General features: G+C 38.7%; 1 pseudogene; it reads left to right on the top strand.

Annotated features, from left to right (window-relative positions):
* Positions 1-3,919: 3,919 nt before the first annotated feature.
* Positions 3,920-4,936, top strand: LOC148730553 (collagen triple helix repeat-containing protein 1-like; annotated as a pseudogene).
* Positions 4,937-6,208: the final 1,272 nt, after the last annotated feature.

Consider the following 6,208-nt stretch of genomic DNA (forward strand, 5'->3'; position numbering starts at 1 on the left):
CCCGTTATCATTTAGCTCTGTCGCTTCCTTAATTAAGTTCTCGATTTAGCCTGGTAACTAACAGCTTACATTTCAAGGAAATTCTGTAGGATATAAAAATGCACACACATTGGAAGATATTTCATAACGAACATAAAGTATTCAAGCAAAGTAACCATCCGGGCCTAGTATGACGAAGCTTCTGATAGTCGCTGCTTTGTTATTTTTTTTACCCAAACCAGGAGTAAGTTCAATGGGAACAACTACCAGTCCTCAACAACAGAATCCTCAGGCTGACGCTGACAAAGAGCCATGTCAGGTAAACTTTGTGCTTTATTCTCGTAGCTCTCAAGAGCGATTGAGACTCACGCGAATGAATTAAATCTTATGCTCTTGCGCTGAAACTATTATTTCTCACGCATTTAAGGTTTCTGATTAAATTCTGATTACATATAATGAACTCCTTGTTTCCTTTGTGCTCGCTTCGAACATTTTCTAACAGTGGGAAGTCTCGCTCAGAATAATGAAATGTACGTCTTAGAAACTAATTTATTTTTATCTAAAAAATTTTACAGGGGAGCATGGCACCATATCCCCACCTTCAGGAAAGTAATCCCTGCGGTGTCGCAATCGAATGCTATGCGGTCCAAATCCTCACTCTATGCCACCAACTAAACTTTAGAGCTCCTGAAAATAAAAAAAAAACCAGGAACTAAAAAAAAAATTACCACTCATGTCTGCCAAGCTGAGTGCAAGAAAAATCGTTCTTCGATCATTAGCTTTAGAAAATTTGTTGAAAGATAGTCTCATAAACATTTACATTTTTATCACAGTGAGTTGCCTTGCCATTGAAAACTAAACAGGGGTCAATCTTCGTAGATTAGTACTCGATGGAAAGAAACGGTACACAAAAGATCGTAGTGAAAGTCATTTTACAAGAGTCTGTGTGCCAAACCAGCACTGTTGTTCTTTTAAAAGTTTCATGCGCTTTTTTTCATCTGCGTTCTCTCGTTGACAAGCGTCAGATGGTGACATATACCAGTTTCATTCAAAAAATGTTTCAAAGTTTGCTTGAAAATCTTTTAAATTACATATTTCATTATACGCATAGAGTAGACATGATATTTACTGGGCTGTGGAAAAGTCACATTTTCACTAGGCCTTACTGTAAGTAATATAGTTCGGGTTTCACTTTATACCCATAATTCGCATCGCACCTAAGAATCGGAATGTCGTTGATTCAAAATCTCTTCCGTCGCTTCTAAGCCTTTGATATCCATTATTTTCCGAACAGCGTATTCGATGGCATATTCACTCTTCATTTTGAGCCCCAGAAGTCAGAAAGGAACGGAAAATCCTATCTGAAAATTTATTAAAGTCGGCTGCGTGGACTTCAGTTTAATCATTTGCCGGTTGTGATCGCATTAGTACTACTTAGCCTGGGGAGGTAGGGGGAAAGCCTCTCTCACACGAGACAATCGCGCTGCATGGGTGTCAATGTGTTTACTCATAGGGGAAGTGTTAGGAAAGCTTGAGCAAAATGTGACGACAAACGAATGAGTTGCCAGTAATCGATCCTTGTGTTTGCGCAATGATTTCTGGGACCACCACGGGACAAACATGGCATTCATTCTTTATTCGCACTTATTCTACTAAAAAATACAACAACGAGAAAGAGAAAAAGTAGAAAAAAAAAGAAGAGAGTTCTAACTATACACGAATTTACACAAAGCAGTGGAAAGAGTGTGTAGTAGCCAAAGGAACCAAGCTTTCGAGTTGGCTGCTACGAGCATCCCGCTAGAAAGAAACTATAGGAGAGAGAGGTTATCGCTCTTTAGCCGCTGTTTTATCAGAAATTGATTCGGGTCACGTTGGTACAATCGAAGCGTAAGTTTTTGTTTGAACAGCTACGAAATATGTAATATATAAAAAATCGACCGATAAACTTTTCACCATGCGCAAGGTATATTGCGACATCCTTGATGGTCTCGAAATTTCGAAATATTAGCTATGAATCGCCAAGAAACAACTCGTTTAAGCCTTTTCAGTTTTGTTTAATTGTGTTAAGTGTACCTCTAACTATTTTTAATACAAAAGAGCGCTGAAACAGCTACCTCAGATCAGCACGAGATTGAAATTGTGTGCTTGAGCATTAAATATCATCGTGATACGCAGAAGTAATTAAACGCCAACATTGCTTAATTATTAGTTGTGATCTATAAGAACGAACCAGCGACGATAATCGGCTAAAGACTGAACCTTTTCTTCTGCGATGATGAGTAGATACAAATGGGTTGCTTAAGGAGCGATACACAACTGAATTTATGTCTACAGGGATTACTGTAGAAGGGGCTGCTGAGGTTAAGGGATGTATTAAATGTAATAGAACAAGATGCGATCTTTGTCGCAATTTTCTTGGTTGAATCGAATTCACTTTAAAAGTTTTCAAACAAGCAAAAGTTACAAGATACGATCGAAACTTTCCTCTGATTCTAAGAACATCATTTATTTGGCTTCGTGCAAGAAATGTTGCCTACAATACACTGGTTCCACAACAAATGACTTTAGAGTTAGATTTCGCAACCATAAGTCTGCTATGGTCACTAAGAAAAAGATTTGTGAAGTAGCGGTACATTTCAACAAAACACCACATGATTTAAGCAATGAATTGATCAAGTGCAGACGACCGTAAACAATTCAGGTAACATCGAGAAACTTTTAATTACCTAAGATGCATATTGGAGCGCACAGTTGTTCTTTCTGGCACCTTTCAGCCTGAATAAGCGCCAGGAATTTCACTCCAAAAAAAGAATGAACTATGATTAATGTGATTATGATTATGAGAATTTTTTCAAATTGTTCGGGCTTGTGACACTGCTAAAATATTTAACAACACAGGCCAATAATTACTGAAAAACAATAGCAATTCCGCGTACGATGCCCAAATCAAAATCAAAATTGTTAATCGTGCTACCTATGATCAAAACTGAAAAGAAAATCTATTGGACAATTGGTTCCCATAGAAAAACAAGATCAAATGAGAAATGATATTTTACACATTAACTTCAATCAAACAGCACTTTACGGACATACCATAGTGTAACCATGATATTTAATTTACCGGGCTGTGGAAACGACAAATTGTCACTGGGCCTCAATTACTTAAAGTAAAGGCTGATACAATACTATAAAGTAGTATAGCTCGGGTTTCACTTTATAGCCATAATTCGCATCGCATCGAAGAATCGGAATGTCGTTGCCTCGGAAACTTATTCCGTCGCTTCTAAGACTTTGATATCCATTATTTTTCGAACAGAGTATTCGATAGCATATTCACTTTTCATTTTGAGCTCCAGAAGGTCTATCGAGGTCGGAAAGGAACGGAAAATCCGACCTTAAAATTTTGAAAGTCGGCCGCATGGACTTCAGTTTAATCAGTTGTTGTGATCGCATTAGTACTACTTAGCATGGGGAGGTTGGGGGAAAGCCTCTCTCACACAAGGCAATCGCACTACCCGGTTGCCAATGTGTTTTCTCACAGGGGAGGTGTTAGGACATCTTGAATAAATTGTGATGACAAATTTAAAAAAACCTGAAATAGCTTAGAAAACGTGTGATGACCCCTTTTTTATGGCACCGAACAACAGTTAGACCTCTACAAACACACAGTTAATTTTCCATTCAGTGCAAAAACTGTTTTGCCAGGATTTATGATTGTGTAAGTGAGAGTAATCAGTATTAAGCATTAAGTATTTTATTTTATTCTATGATTTTATTTTATAAAATCCCCTGATGAGTGAGCAATCACGAAATAGGTTTGTAGGGATGAAAGCGTAGTCTTTGTAATTTTTCTAACTCAACACTCAATCTAGCGAGTCGATCCGATTACCTTTTTTCCTTTCCAGAAATCCATCTTTGCTCGGGGATTTTCAGAGATTCCAGGATCCAATGGCATACCAGGAATGCCGGGAATTCCTGGGTCCCCGGGGTTGCAAGGACAACAGGGAAAAGATGGAGCCAAGGGAGAGCCTGGTGTCAAGGGACCGAGAGGCATGACAGGGACAAGAGGAGAAAAAGGAAATCAAGGGTCACGTGGTAAAAATGGCGCACCTGGAATGATGGGAATAAAAGGAAATAAAGGCAATGAAGGGTCACGTGGCAGCGGTGGAACGCCAGGAATGAAGGGTGTGAAAGGAGGACTGGGGCCTAAGGGAGAGAAAGGAGAAAGTGTGAATAGTGCAGTGTCACAGACCAACTGGAAACAGTGTGTGTGGAAAAATATCAATGATGGCAGAGATAGTGGAAAGATCAAGGTATAGAAATATCTAGAAAATGCCATAAAAATATTTGGGAGTTGGATTAAATAAACATTTTTAAAATTTTAAAATGGAAGTCAACAAAATTAATTTGTATTCAATTCTGTGCTTCATAGCAGGGAGGAAAAGTACAAGGTCATTGAATTCTTCCCTAATGTGTACCATTGTTATAAAAGCTTTTTGCACTGATACTGTCTTCTTGCCATTTGTTCCAGGATTGCTCATTCAACAAGCTGCAGTCTGATACAGCCATTAAAGTCTCATTCCAAGGAAATATGAGAGTCCAAGGCACTTCAAGTAAATGCAACCGGTGGTTCTTCAAGTTTAATGGAAATGAATGCAGTGGACCAATGACAATTGAGGCTGCTGTGTACAACTATTGGCCGTCTGGGAATCCAGATCTGCTTCACCACAGATCATTTGAGGGATGTTGTGAAAACATCCCACAAGGCAGGGTTACTGTGGAGTTATGGGTAGGAAAGTGTCCCAGTGGTCATACACAGGGTGATGCCAATACTGGATGGGTATCAGTATCCCGAATAATGATCGAGGAAGTCTCTAGAGCCCAGTCCTAATTACTCCTGTCGTTTTCATGCAAGGAACGGTGAAGACTATTTCATTTTGTTTCTTCCGTCATCCTGGCTCTCATGATTTTTACCAAGAGCCATAATTGGGACTAATTATAGACCAAGTATGGCTCTTGTTTTCTCCAATTATCGAAGTCCCGAAGTAAATAATATATTCTTCTATGTCGCTGAAAATGTTTTCTCTGAACATGTCCCCTACTTTTCGCGTGAATGAGATATAAGATAACTTCGTTTTATTAACAGAGTTAACAAGGTTGCTGATCTCTTTTCAGTCGCGTGCTAGACTTCGCCGAGATGGAGGGACTAATCGTAGTCTATAATTTACAAGTTTTCACCAAAGTGGAGGTGGTAGATGTTTAACGAGCTGTGAAGGGGTGGAGTAAATATCCACTCTAAAATTGAAAATTTATTTTAGTATAGCACAAAACGATGAATTTAACTCGTTTATTCCTGCAACGGTTACGATATTTTCGGGCACAAATTTTGTGTGCGTTTCCAAGAGGTGAATATCAAAAAATAATCGGAACTTGAGTAGTCAATTAGAGCGCGCCCTAAACGCTAGTCTCGGTAAATACCAATAGCAATTATATTATTATCATCATTGTCATTAACAGTACTATTCTTGTCATTAATGTTATTATCAAAGAATTCATTTAAATAAAAGTTAATCGTGCTCGAACATCCTGCACGTACAAAGCTTGGTCATATTTCAGCCATTATTCATTGACCAGCCGGCTAGATCAACTGACATGTATTGGTGGTTCCGTTTACTGATAGGAACTTACCTCAAATAATTTGTCAAACTTAACATAATGTCTTCTATCAACCTCTTGGAGGCTAGATTTTGAACAGAAGCGCGGGGTCACTATGCTAAGTTTAGAAAGACGAGTTGACCATGGAATACATGTAATTTGTTGTTGTATCAGCCAAATCTGTAGTTATTACTCGGCTAAATCCAATACTTTCGTAAGGCTGAGAAATTCGCTAGATATTTCACGTAGAGAAAACTTCTCTAATCGCAAAGAAGGCCTAGGCCACAGTGAAAATTAACAAAGAAATTAAAACTTGTCCTCTCTAATGAACACCAGCTAGCTAGGGTCAGATAAATCATGGCGGCAATTTTGGGCATAATGCTATGGTCAAAGTAACGAGCATAACGCCAGGATGATGACTTGACTTCATTTGCAGTTAACTGTAGCCTGAGAATGTCATTGGTAAAGCTGGCCTGCTTTTCTTCTTTCCACTCTAGAAATTTGATGCAGTAAAACGTTGTGTTCTGAACTCTGGTAGACCTTTATTGTTAGCAAGGGGGAGGGGATCAGCTTT

The sequence above is a fragment of the Stylophora pistillata genome, chromosome 5, assembly GCF_964205215.1.
Source record: "Stylophora pistillata chromosome 5, jaStyPist1.2, whole genome shotgun sequence".
NCBI classification, from domain to species: domain Eukaryota; kingdom Metazoa; phylum Cnidaria; class Anthozoa; order Scleractinia; family Pocilloporidae; genus Stylophora; species Stylophora pistillata.